Source organism: Cavia porcellus, unplaced genomic scaffold (genome assembly GCF_034190915.1).
Source record: "Cavia porcellus strain 051 isolate PalLab524CR breed Dunkin Hartley unplaced genomic scaffold, mCavPor4.1 scaffold_2, whole genome shotgun sequence".
In the NCBI taxonomy this organism is placed as follows: Eukaryota; Metazoa; Chordata; class Mammalia; order Rodentia; family Caviidae; genus Cavia; species Cavia porcellus.
Window position 1 is genome coordinate 146,210,837 of NW_026947485.1, and position 13,078 is coordinate 146,223,914.

At 37.6% G+C, this 13,078-nt stretch overlaps 1 long non-coding RNA gene across 1 annotated transcript in view; it reads left to right on the forward strand.

Moving 5' to 3' along the window:
- LOC134475307 (uncharacterized) overlaps positions 1-8,287 on the forward strand; it is a 14,589-nt gene extending 6,302 nt beyond the window's left edge. The window contains exon 4 of the long non-coding RNA XR_010046455.1: positions 528-8,287. This is a non-coding gene — a long non-coding RNA (uncharacterized LOC134475307). The remainder of the gene's footprint in view (positions 1-527) is intronic.
- The last annotated feature ends 4,791 nt before the right edge of the window (positions 8,288-13,078 follow it).

Sequence of the window (13,078 nt, forward strand, 5' to 3'; positions counted from 1 at the left end):
GTGTGACTTAGGAACTGTGATTTACACACGCCACTGCCCTAGCAGTGAAGAGGATCTCATAACTACTTCTTATGATTTGTCTATTTCTCTTCTTCTGTGTTGACAGGCTTTCTCTACCTTGGGATACACATGCCCCGATATGATGACCCCCACCCCAACCCGATTTTTCTGTTCCTTCCCACTCCATAAGAATGAATTATAGCACTTTTAGACCTAAATTCAAATTCTTAAGTTAGAAACCTGCCTATGATAGTTTAAGTCAAATATTCTCATTAATTACGAATTTTCTAAAAGGCCTGTTACTAAAAAATTTATCCCAAAGTTAGATACTTAACCCCCAGTGCAACAGTATTAAAAGGTAGGATCTTTGAGAGGTAACTAAATTATAAGGGCTCTGTTTCTGTGAAGGAATTAATGTCTTTGTGGTAAGAGTGGCTTTATTATCATAAGTGCATTCTTATGATAATAACCCTACTGTTATAATAAACCTACTTTTGTTTGCTCTTTCTTGCTCTTTCATCTGCCAGGAGATACTAGATGTGGCTCTCTCAACTTGGGACTCCCCAGCCTCCAGAACTGTAAGAAATACGTCTCTGTTCTTCATAAGTTATCTAGTGTAGTAATCATTTGCCCCTCACTATGCCAAAATAGCCAACACTCACAACTTAAAAGTGAAGAGATTTATACTGCAGTGTTCATGGTTTCCAGAGGATTCGATCCATGATTGTCTGGCTCCAAGGCACGACGGAAGGGCATGACAAAGAAGCCTGCTCACCTTATGTGAGAAAAGGGAGGAACCAGGGACAAGAATTCACCCATCCCGGGAATGTTCCAATGATTCAAGTCTCCAACCAGGCCTTTTCTCCTAATAGTACATGAACTACTGAGTTCAAAAATAGATGAATCCACTGATGAGCATATTGTCACCAGGATCCAACCACCTTCCAAACAGATAAGGCTTTTGATGGACATTTTCAACCAAAAGACAACACTTATTCTTGGGGTATTCTGTTATAGAGCAGAAAACAGACTGAGGCATCATGCATTCTGAAATTCTAGGTATAAAGCCATATTTTGTTGTTTTACAACATGGAATTGAAAAAAATATGTCAGCACTTGTAACAGTGATTTATGTAGAAACTTAAGTGAATCAATGAAACTTAAGGTGAGAATATCCACTGTCAAATTCTATTTTAAAGTGTTGAAGCCAGGCATGGTAGCACACATCTGTAATCCCAGCACTCGAGAGGCTGAGGCAAGAGGATCACTGAGAGTTTGAGACCAGCCTGGGCTACAAAGTGAGCTCAAGGCCAGCCTGAACTGCGTAGCTAGACCCCGTCTCAAAAAAACGATGAAAAAAAAAGTGTTTCAATGACAAACATTGTACATGTTCAAGATATACAAGGTGGTGATCTTATTACATGTATATATTTTTCAATGAATGCCATAATCAAATTAATTTACATATCCAACACCTCCCGTGAGTTCCTTGTGGTCCTCAGAACTAGCTGGTCTTATAATTAGAACTCATATACTCTGGCCACCATTTCCCATTTTCCTGGTAAACATTGCCCTTCCCTCTGTTTCTATGAGTTTGAGTTTTTTAGAATCTATCTGTGTCTGTGTTATTTCATTTAACATAATGTCCTCCAGGTTCATCAGTGGTGTCCTAAAACAGCAGGATTGCTCTCTTTTTTATGACTGCATGTGTCAATATTACAAATATTCTCACTTTTACCTCATGCATGATGTTGACAGTTTGTTTTTATGTCTTAGTCATTGTCAATAATGCTGCGATGAGCATAGGAGTAGAGGTATCTCTTTGGATCTTAATTTCATTTTCCGCAAGTGGGATTTACAGGTAATAATTCAGCCTCTCCATGCCTGCTGTTTTACATAATGGCTGAATTATTGGTGGATTCGCATTCCTAGAAAAAATGTGCAGAGATGTCCTTTTCTTCACGCCCTCATGAGCACTTTTCAATCTTTCATCATCTTTACGATGGCCATCCTAGCAGATGTGATTTGATATGTCACTGGTGTTTTGATTTTTATCTCTCTGATATCTAATAATCCTGAAATCTTTCCATATATCCTTTAGGCATTTAAATTTCTTCAGTAGAAAAAACCTTTTCAGGTCTTTTGCCCACTTTTAAATCAAATTGTTTCTGCTTTTGGTACAGAAGTGTGTAAGAAGTTTATGTCAAATTTTTGTTACTGAATCAACATGGTTAGTTTTCATTCTACACAACAAAAAGCATATGCATTGTTTTAAGTGAAGAATTCAAGCACTTAAGATTTGCAGTTTCTACTGTGTTTTTACCTGACTGTTTACCCCAAGGAGTAAACTCATCTTGCCTTACTGGAAAAATCAGTCCGTAGAGTTGTTATCATCAAGAATTTATCAGAAAGGTTGAGCCACTGCTGACTTCTAAGCCTGTGGCTGCACACAGTTGGAGAGCACATACCAGATGCTTTGTCTTAGAGAACAGGAGTTGTGTGTGGTGACAAATGCTGCAATGCTCTGAAGCACCAATTACTAACTATTTAAAGATGATGTTATCCCCGCAGTAGAACACAGAGCCTGATGATGAAAAATCTGATTCTCTTGCAGGAGTCAAGTATTCCCACACTCGCTGTAGCAGGCCTTTATGATCCGTATTAATCACAAGATTCTGTAGGGAATTCTTGTCTAGTGATAAGCTTAAGGCATTAATTAAGTCACTACATACGTGATGCTGGAGTTGTTCACTCTGTTTGTAATGCATACTTGTCTACTGGTCTGAATTAATAGAACAGAGAGCCGATGCCCCAGCTTCCTATCTCCAAAGAAGCCAACCTGGGGGGTGCCACCCAGCTACGGACTGAATTGTGTTCCTCTTCAAAATCCATATGTTGAAACCCTATATTAGCTAATATTTTAGTATTATAACAAAATAACCAAGACATTTGATTATAAAGAAAAGGATTTTACTTATGGCTTTGGGGCTGCACGGCTGAATAACATGGCACAGGCTCTGGCAAGGGCTGCTCTCTATATAACCTATGTTGGGCTGCAATGGGGAGAGCACAAAGCTTATCTTATCTCCTTTAGGAGGCAGCTTCTGCAGTAACCCAAGGAGCTTCCAGTAGGCACCACTCCTCCAAGGTTCTACCACCTCTCATTGCCTCTCTGAGGATCAAGACTTTAAAACAGACTTTTCAGGTCACCCCCACCATATTTACAACCCTAACCCCCACTGCCTCCGAATGTGACAGACATGGATACAAAGTCTTTAAGGAGGAAATTAAATGAAAATGATACCACTAGAGTGGACCTTAAGCCAGTCTTGCATATCATTCTAAGAGAAGAGGATGTTTAGCCAGGCATTGGGACTCTAGGTATGTGCTAGATAGGCCACGTGAAGATACAGCAAGAAATGGGTCTCCTACTAGTCAAGGAGAGAGCTCTCAGAAGGCAGCAAGCTTGCCAAAACGCTGAAATTGAACTCCAAAACTCTGAAGAAAGTAATTTCTGTTCTTTAAGCCACTTGGTCTATGGCATTTTATCATGACAGCCTTAGGAAACCAATGCGTGCTTTCATGAACGGTTAAAAAACGGCAAGTTCCCTAATCATTTTCCTTAGGGTAAACCATTTATGAGTTTACTATACATGACTCCAAATTAGTCTGTTTCTTAGACACAGAGAAGCTCTCTTTAGAAAAATTGAACATTTCTGCATCTCAGGGCCATCGTCACCTTATACAACTGACTGGGAACAGTAGCTGCTGCCTCCGTCCAAGAGGTGGTGCCCAGTCTCGCACAGCCCCTCCTCATATGCGCCATTGCCACATACTAAATCGTTCTGCTTACTTAAAATACCAGTCTAGCCTCTGTAAGCGTTTGAATTTAGGAGTCTCGGAGATGTCTGCTCAGAACCAAGCGGTTTCTATCACGGATGCAGAGCCATCGATCAGACGTCCCTGTGAGACTTGGCAGTGGCAGGCCAGCTAGGAACATTTCCGCTAAAGCCAGCTGACATTGATTTTTGGACACACCTTCAGAGGATAAAACAGAGTCACAAAATCAAGGAAGCAATAATTCTTCTCCAGCGACTGCAATTACTGGAGTAGAGTCACCTTGTATATAAACCAGATGACAGATAGTGAGGATAGCCTTCTTTTCCTCTTGCTCATTTTAAAATTCATGCACACTAAAGAAGGAAGATTATTATGTGCCCAAAAGGTGATATTGTAGTTTACTATGAATCATAGAGTTTTAGTCAAGATTAATTTTGTTTCAGATAAAGTTCGTAGAACTGTCGTCCTTTGCTGATTTGTGATGCACCCAACACCACATTAATCCTCAAGCAATTTTAAAAAGCTACAAGTAATCAGAGAAGCAACCTCCAGAGATATTCTGTTAGCCCTAGGAACCTAGACTTCCTCACTTGGTCAAGGAAAATCTCCATAGAGAAAAAGCCAAGATTGTGCTGAGGAAGTCAGAGTGGCACAGCTTGGCAACAAATGCTGTCTCTTTTTCTCTGCCTCTCCCTGGTCAGCTATTCCTGGCCCTCCTTGCTTTGCCTCATTCTTTACTCTCATTTATTTATTTTGCCTCCTTAAGCACTCTGGAAAGATTTTCTTGGTGGTGGGGCAACGGAACACTCTCCAACTAGCAGGTTGGCCTCTTTGGTGGGAGGCTCAGGACTACCTGTGTAATTTCATTGAAACAGGTATTAGCTGTAAAGGCTTTAAAGCAAATGGTCAGCATTGTGCATTGATCTAAGCCTCCTCATATGCTAAAGGTGCCAAAGATTTATTACATTCTAATGGCCAGATATTAATTCAGTGACTGCATGGACAAAAGTTAAACCTATGTTTTCCAGTAACCACACACACACGCACATCAATAACAACCAGCCTTCTTCACTCCCCATACACACACACACACACACACACACACACACACACACACTCACACACACATGCACTCATACACGTACACTATTAGCTACTATTCACTCACATACCCAACAATAACCACAAACACTATCAACAATTATTCACATTCACATCTAATATGTTAGTTAGTTCACGGGATCATAACAGCACACTTTAGAATGGTTGCTTAAACAACAGTCATTTATTTCTCACAGTTCTGGGGCTAAGAAGCCCAGCAGATCCCTTTCCTTGGTTTGCAGACAACATGGAACAGGGAGAGGAGTCTAGTTTCTTTCTCTTCTTATAAAAATAAGAAAAGCAACCATCATAATAGCCCTGTTTTCACAACCTCATTTAAACCTCGTGCCTCCCACATGTCCAGAGATCAGAGTTTCAGTACATAAATATTTTAGGAATAACAATATGCAGTATATAATGCATACCACAACAAATGCCACCCTTATGCAACACTCTGCCCTTACTCACGCAGTATTTCATAATATGCATATTATACAAATGTGTTACAAAAATGTGGTCCTCATAAATTAAGTTGAAAAGAATATGAGGAGAAAAAAGAAATATTAAAAACTGAGCTCTATAATTTAGTTTCCACCTATTATGAGCACATGTTTATATTATAATATATAATAATTACACTCCTTGTAGGAAGTTGGTACATGTTCTTATACCTTAATTATACCTTAATTCTTTTTATACATTTGCCCTCCCTTTCCATCTCTCTCCCTCCTTCTCTTGATTCCTTTCCTCTTTGAATAAAATCTATTTCTGTAATTCCTATTATCTATCTTTTATTTTGGTCTTTATTCATGGTTTGGGTTTGTAGAGACACCATATGGTCGTTAAGCTTGCGTGACTGACTTATTTCATTTAGCATGATGGTATTAAGGTACATCCATTTTCTTGCAAATGACTCAAGTTTATCCTGCTTTATGTCAAAGGAGTACTCCATTAATAACACACTCTCTTTATCCATTCATCTGTTGTTAGATATATAGCCTGCTCACAAGATTTAATTATTGTGAACTGTACTGCTAATAAACTTGGGTATGTATGTGTCATTGTAATACAATGTCTTCAACCCTTTCAGGAAGACACCTAGAAAAGGAGTAACTGGGTCAAGTGGAAGAGCACAGTTTTAGTCTTATCTTTCTCTTTATTTTAGAATCTCCAACTCTGACTTCCAACTAACTCAGCTTCGAATACAGACTTCTGAAGGGAAATGCTTAGTTCATTTGAGAGTAGCCATTTTTCCTATTTTTTCCCAATTTGCATCCCTTGCTGACTTCTAAATATAAGCCAATCTAGACAAGATAGTGTGTTGTAGGTACCAATGAACTAACAAACTTTTATCTGTGTTTTATATAAGAACCAAAACATATGTTCTCATCTTTTATGCCTTCTTGCCAAAAGGCAATAAATACTCCTTTACTAGTGAAATGATTCAGAGTAAGACAATTAGGCAGCTTGATAAGGGTAAGAGATTGTGTATTCTGTGGGTTTGGGAGGGTGTTTAGTGTTTTTCAAAATATAATCTGAATACATTGCCCTTATCTAATTGGAAGGAGATTATCCCAAAGCTGTCAACTCATGATTACACCAAGCTTACCATGCTCCGGATCATCTTGAGCTCTTTTTTTTTTTTCCCTCCTTCTGCCTACTCTTTCTCTTGTTTACTGCTTATTATCTTCATCAGTATCTAAAAGAGAAAGGTCATGGTGATATATACATCAATCTCTTCATTTTATCCTTGTACTTCTGCAAAGAATTTAAAAGAAGAATAAACTGAAGTAGATTGAGATGTAAAGATCCCCTGAAGGTTTTAATTAATTCTGTACTCTTATTCCTCCTCTGTTTGCACAATTTAGAATTGGTTGTGAGATAAATATACCTTTAGTTTACCTTCCTTGGCTCGGAATGAGAAATTCTCTAACTTACCAAAGAAAAGGAAACAGTAAGCGCCACTGAAATGGGTTTATTACCCAAAAAATGTGATTTGCACTCTATTTTTTGTCAAGCCCTGCCATTCACATCAAAGTTCTGAAAATTCAACATCTCTAGTAGGAATTGACATTAATGTGAATTACACCGGAATTGTATGTGTGACTAATTTCATAACTACACAAAGAGATTATCGCTGACCATTGATAAACTCTATTTGATATGAAGGAAGTCTCCTAAATCTCATGAACTTCAGTAAATTCACCTACAATAGATTTATTCCACACCTTTATAATGGCATGATATGTGTGAGTTTTGTAACTATTCAAGGAGATTCTTTTTTTTTGTCTTTTTATTGGTACCGGGGATCGAACTCACGACTGCCTGCTTCCAAGGCAGGCGCTTATGCCGCTGAGCTAAATCCCAGCCCCTCAAGGAGATTTTAACACTTTATTTTTTGAATGTGATTCATGATTAATACAATGAGTACAATTAGCAATTAATAATTAATAAAAACAGTATCATATTTCACATATAAATTGTACACAGAAAGGTTACAATCAATTGGTCTGTATTGAATAGAATATCTTGACTGTCAACTTCCATGATATTTATTCCATCACTCAAATGTAAAGCATTTAAACAAATCACTGCAGAATTTCTTGAGCCCATGTTCTTTATTTCAATCAATATTTGTTTTCCCCATATTGCAATACTTTGGAAATCTTCTCAAGCTTGTTTCAAATTAATCTATACTTTCCGCCATGTCAAAATATTATCATTTCCTTAATATTAAAAAGCTGCTGCTGTATGCCGTGAGGATCCATTGCTTCTAGTGGTAAAAACAGCTCATTCTTTTCTCTGTTTACCAAGAAAATTAGAAATCAAAATGCATCATGGCCAGAAGGTTCAGGGTTTAAGCTTATGTGGAAGACAGCATGATAGTCTTGTTTTTTCTAAGAACGTATTCTGATTCTGATCATTCAGCTAAGAGCTGGATCAAGGAAATGTGAAAATTTTAAGTTAATAAATGTAAAATATTTAAGTTAATATCCCAGACAAATGTCTTAAATCAGATTTTTATTGTCACACTTACAATTTAATGTGTATCAATATCCACTGGTTAAATTCACTATGAATTAACACTAGTAAATGAACAAACAATTTTATGTGAATAAAAACTGACATTTGTATTACCACTGATAAATATAATCCCACCAATAATACCTCACTGAGAAAGAATAATAACAACAACTACCATCCATTGAGCCTTTTGTAAGTTCCAGATGCTACTCCAAGTGCCTGATATGGATTATTTCCTTGACGCTTCTGACAACCCCCAGCTGAGAAATTGAGACATACAGAGGTGGAGTGTCATATTTAAGGTCTTAAGAGTCAATTATTAAAGGGCAGGAATTGTATCTGAATGGAGACATTCTTACTCCCCGTTCCTGGAGTATGCTAGTATATTATATAGCCTGCGAGCTGAATCATAAATCACATCTCTACATAACAATCCTAACGCTGTTTCATGTTAGCTCCATAAAATCTAATTCCTACACTGCCACTGTCAGTTTTCTTTCCCTTTACTTTTCAACACGCAAAAAACACAGAGGATATGTAAGCACTTTATAACTAACCGTTCCCACAAGCACAGTCTAATTTTTTATTTTCAAAAACAACAGCATGAACAAGAAATTACAGGTCCTTATGAATCAAATTTATCTTTACTGAGAATAAGAAATCTGGTCGTCCAGCAAAAGGACTTTATCTGAGTTGGTATATACGCATATACATATATATATATGCACATTCTCAGCAAGGCCAAGATATTTTCTCAGGAGGTGGCACATCACACAGAGCTCTCTAAGGAAGGCTTCTGAGTCACTCTATTCATCTGCAGATGCTCCGAAAGATTTCCCTCCTACAGTGTCACATCCTTTAATAGAGTATGAAGTGCTCCGGTATTTCAGACCTGGCTGGAGTCAGGGATAGAAAGAATTTTATAATCCACAATGAGAAGAGCAATGTAAAAACCACTGGTGACATTTCCAATTGCTGAAATGATGCGTTTACAAAGTGTTCTGAGAAATGGAGAGGAAGGAGTAATTGTCTACCATGGAGGAAGGGGCATTCTGGCAGTGGCCTGGGAAGCTTTGCGTGGGAATAAGGGGGGCAAAGTTAGCATTGGAAGCAGAAAAAATGACATAAATAAGAGATGTTGCTGCTTGCCGAATTCCAGAAGCTTACAAGTTTTGTCCATGGAAAGAAATCACAGACACACAGAGACTGGGAAGGGTAAGTGGGAGGAGCAGGGGCAGAAATGAGTGAAGAGGGATTACTTAGGGGCCGGGGAATGGCCAGCTCCCGGGTGGAAGAAGGCTGGATGGTTGTGATCAAATACACGATGCATGCATATATAGAAATATCACAGTGACTCAAATTAATCTGTGCAATTACTACATGTTTGAAAGAAAGTCTTCTCCATAGACCTAGAACATTAGATAAATTATGAGAAATGAGCAGGGATCGGATTAGAAAAGATACTGGACAGAGTAACAAGAACCTTAAAATCTTTCCTACAGAGCTTTGGCTTTGTCCTGAGATGCATCTAGCATTTTACACAATTAAATATGTGGGAAGACTGCACTTCATTTGAAAGTGCTAAACATATTTAGGCCATGATGAAAATACTGGCATTGAACAGAAACTGGAAGCAAAAGAGTCACAAAACCACGACACTAGTATCCCTGAGAGACAAAGGGAAGGACCCGAATCACAACAATGAGAAGGAAATGGAAAGAAATGGAGCTAATTAAGGACTGACATTAGCAGTCTTGAATATAGATGGTTTTCAAGTCGGAGCATTCAGACAGGTAAGATCCAAATTTCGACTCTACTCAGTCAATCTGATGTAAAATAAAGAATCACCTTGCAGAAGCCAAAGGCAAGTTGGGAGTTAAAAGTTAACCAACTCTGACTCAAGGAAATAAAAGGGGAAATGGGATCAGAGAGTTTCTAACCTTATTTTCTAACCCTTTGGATGACTCACGTCTGCCTAACTTTATCTCAGACAAACTTTTGCACAACCCAGTTCTCTTCGTCTTACGGCCTTCACATGACATTTTTCAAACAATGACCAGGGACTTAAACTTCTTCCTCAATGCCACCAAATTACTCTGATATTCATTTCAAATCTCCTGAAGTGTCATTTTTTCCTGTAAAAACTATTCAAAACTGATCTTTAGAAAACTATACTCCAGCTTTCTTCAGCCTGACTATTGGATTTCAGTAGATATCTTTCCAAATGCTAATTTATAACCACCTGTATAGATAGGGAAAAGGTCTTCACAAGGTTCTGTTTTTATAAAAATTGTTTGGGGAGCGGGGGTGTAGCTCTGGGGCAGAGTGCTTGGCTAAAGTGCAAGTCCCTGGGGTCCATCCCTAGAACCACCAAAAACAATAATTAATTAAATAATTTAAATATTTTGTATTAAATATGTCTGACATCTTTGGTCAATGACTTAAAATTGTTGGACTTTTTAAAAATGTATTTTATCATAGTTGGAAATCGATTAGCTGTATTATAATATTGATTTCATCTGCTAGTGTGAAAATAGCTAATGTCCATGTTCACACATGGTTTTCTGCACACTAAGCAACTCAATTTCAGTGCATATAAATTTATTTTTCACAAGGTAGTAAATTCAATGCCAATATGATTGCAAATAACACCAAATAATATTGTTGTGGCCTTTTCATTTTTTTACTACTCAACTGGTCATTGTTACTCACTTTTTAAAAAATTATGTAGGCACCAGCACTTTTTTCAAAAATTTATTTTCTATTGCTGTACCCTTTAAAAATCCTAAGAAGTACATATTTCTTTATATTAAATATAATTTTTAAATGACATGTTTATTTTTAAACAACAAATTTTTTTAGGATACAGCCATACAATAGGAAGTTTATAATATTGTAAAAAAAAATGAGGTAAAAAAAGTGAGGCAAATTGACTAATAAGAATAAATATTCTAATTATATAAATGAATAAGAGAAAATGTGACTTAAGCGGTCAGTAAGTGGCATCAGAAAAAGATGGTATTAGTATAGATATGTTGCAAATATTAGGAAATCGTCACAAAATAACTAACAAGATACAGAAAAATAATCGGTCTGCTGGGTTCAAAGGATCATCGGCTTCAGGAAAGACAGCAAGAGTAGCCCTCGCTCACACCAAGACGACATGCAATTCTCTACAGCGCTCCCTATTCCTCTTTCTAGTTACCAGTCTTCATGATGACTCCCTCATGTGAGCAAAAAGGTTTGTAGTAGTTAGAGTAATGCCCTTTCACATCAAACAAGAGCCCCTGTGTCTTGGCCTTCCCAAAAAATGCCCTAGTGCATTCTGGTTAGATCAGGGCAGCCCACCTGTAAACCAATTAGTGTGTCTGGGAAAAGAGTCCCGTGTTGGATCAGGTTAACCTTGATTTTTGTGCCCTCAATCCAGCTGTGGAGTTACCTTCTCATGTCTCCATGGCTCCTAAATAGAAATCAAGGACATTGTTGGCATGAAGGGAAAAAATTAGCTGGCAGCCAATAGTAATTATTTTAATTTGTTTTCCTCTTGATTTTACTTTTCTATAGATACAGATTTTTCACAGTAAAATGAATTATATTACTGTTTAATTTGTTCATCTCTCTGTTTTCATATACAGCATAAACCCACTATGATACCCACCTAAAGAAGCCACTGATAACTAAGTGGTAGTAACAGAATATTCTGCAAAATTCTTAAATCTACATTGATAAGATAGTAATTTACACTCAAGTGAAACCGAGTTTATGTGTGTGCTCAATTCTGCCACCACATAGCTCTAAACAAGTTACACTCAGATTTTCCATTTTTAAACTGGAGATGACATGACTTAACCTTGCCAACTGCTGCAGAGATTTTTAGCAATGAATGGAAAGCACCTGGCCAACGAAGGTGCTCAAAGAAAATGCTGTCACTGCTGCTGTTGTTGCCATTCTTAACACAGTATCTGCATTAGCCCATCTCTGAACAGGCAAGAGAGACAGTCAGAAAGAGATAGTAAAAGCACTGCCTTAAAAAATCAATTGTCTGCGATCTGTGGTAGAATATGATGACCGTTTCAGGATAGGATCAATGTCTCCCTTTTAAATGTCTTTGAAATCTCTCTCAGAAAGTAATGTCAAAGTTTGACCATTAACTAGCCGTCTTAGTTACTTTTCCAGTTGCTGAGACAAAATACCTGACGGGCAAAGTTAAAGAAGGAAAGGTTTATTTTTGACTCACTATTTGTAGAAATTTCAGTCCATAGTTAGCTGACTCCAAGACAAGGTGGCAAGGCAAGCAGAAACAGTCCACAGCAGGCAGAAGGCAGCCAGCAGCAAACAGCAAACAGCAGCAGCCCTCTCTCTGTCCCTTGTCCTGCTTACAGGCTCCCTTCCCTTAAGGCTGGTAGCATTCAGAGAGGGCCTTCCTATGATCCACACCTAGAACTATGACAAACCAATCAGCAAATGATTTAGGAAACACACACCTGATCCCAGCATCACACACTCTAGATGCAGTCAACTCTGAAAATATTCACTTATGACTACATGAAGCTTTGGGGGGACCTCTAGACACAAGCCATAATACCAACAATGCAATTTATAGTAAGTTACTTAACTTTTTCGAAGTTAATTTCCTTGTCTGAGAAAGGAGATAAGTACATATTTCATAAGATTAACAGGATAGATGTATCTACAGGATGCATCACATAAAATATTGCATAATTCTCATCATATAATTATCTTCCTACTGAGTGTGTATACTGCTTTTTCACTCATCTACCTGTACCTTTGTGCCTCCACATGAAGTAAACTTGCTCTGTGTATCTCCCTGCTTATTAACCAAAGGCTGCACTAAAAAGCTAATTGTGTGAGAGAAGAATGGAAGCAAGGACATCATGTTCTCTTGAAACGAAGAGTTCTATTTAAAAGGCAAATTCTCCATTTAAAGGTTTGAATGGGAAAACATTTAACAAATAATTCTAACTAGTTGAATTTAAGGAAAAGTCCCACAAAAATAATATGTTTTTGAGCACTAATTTTATTTGTATCTGTTATTTTTCATTCACTTTTAGAGTATGTTTAAGTTGTGAATTTTAAAATCATTGGTGTAGAA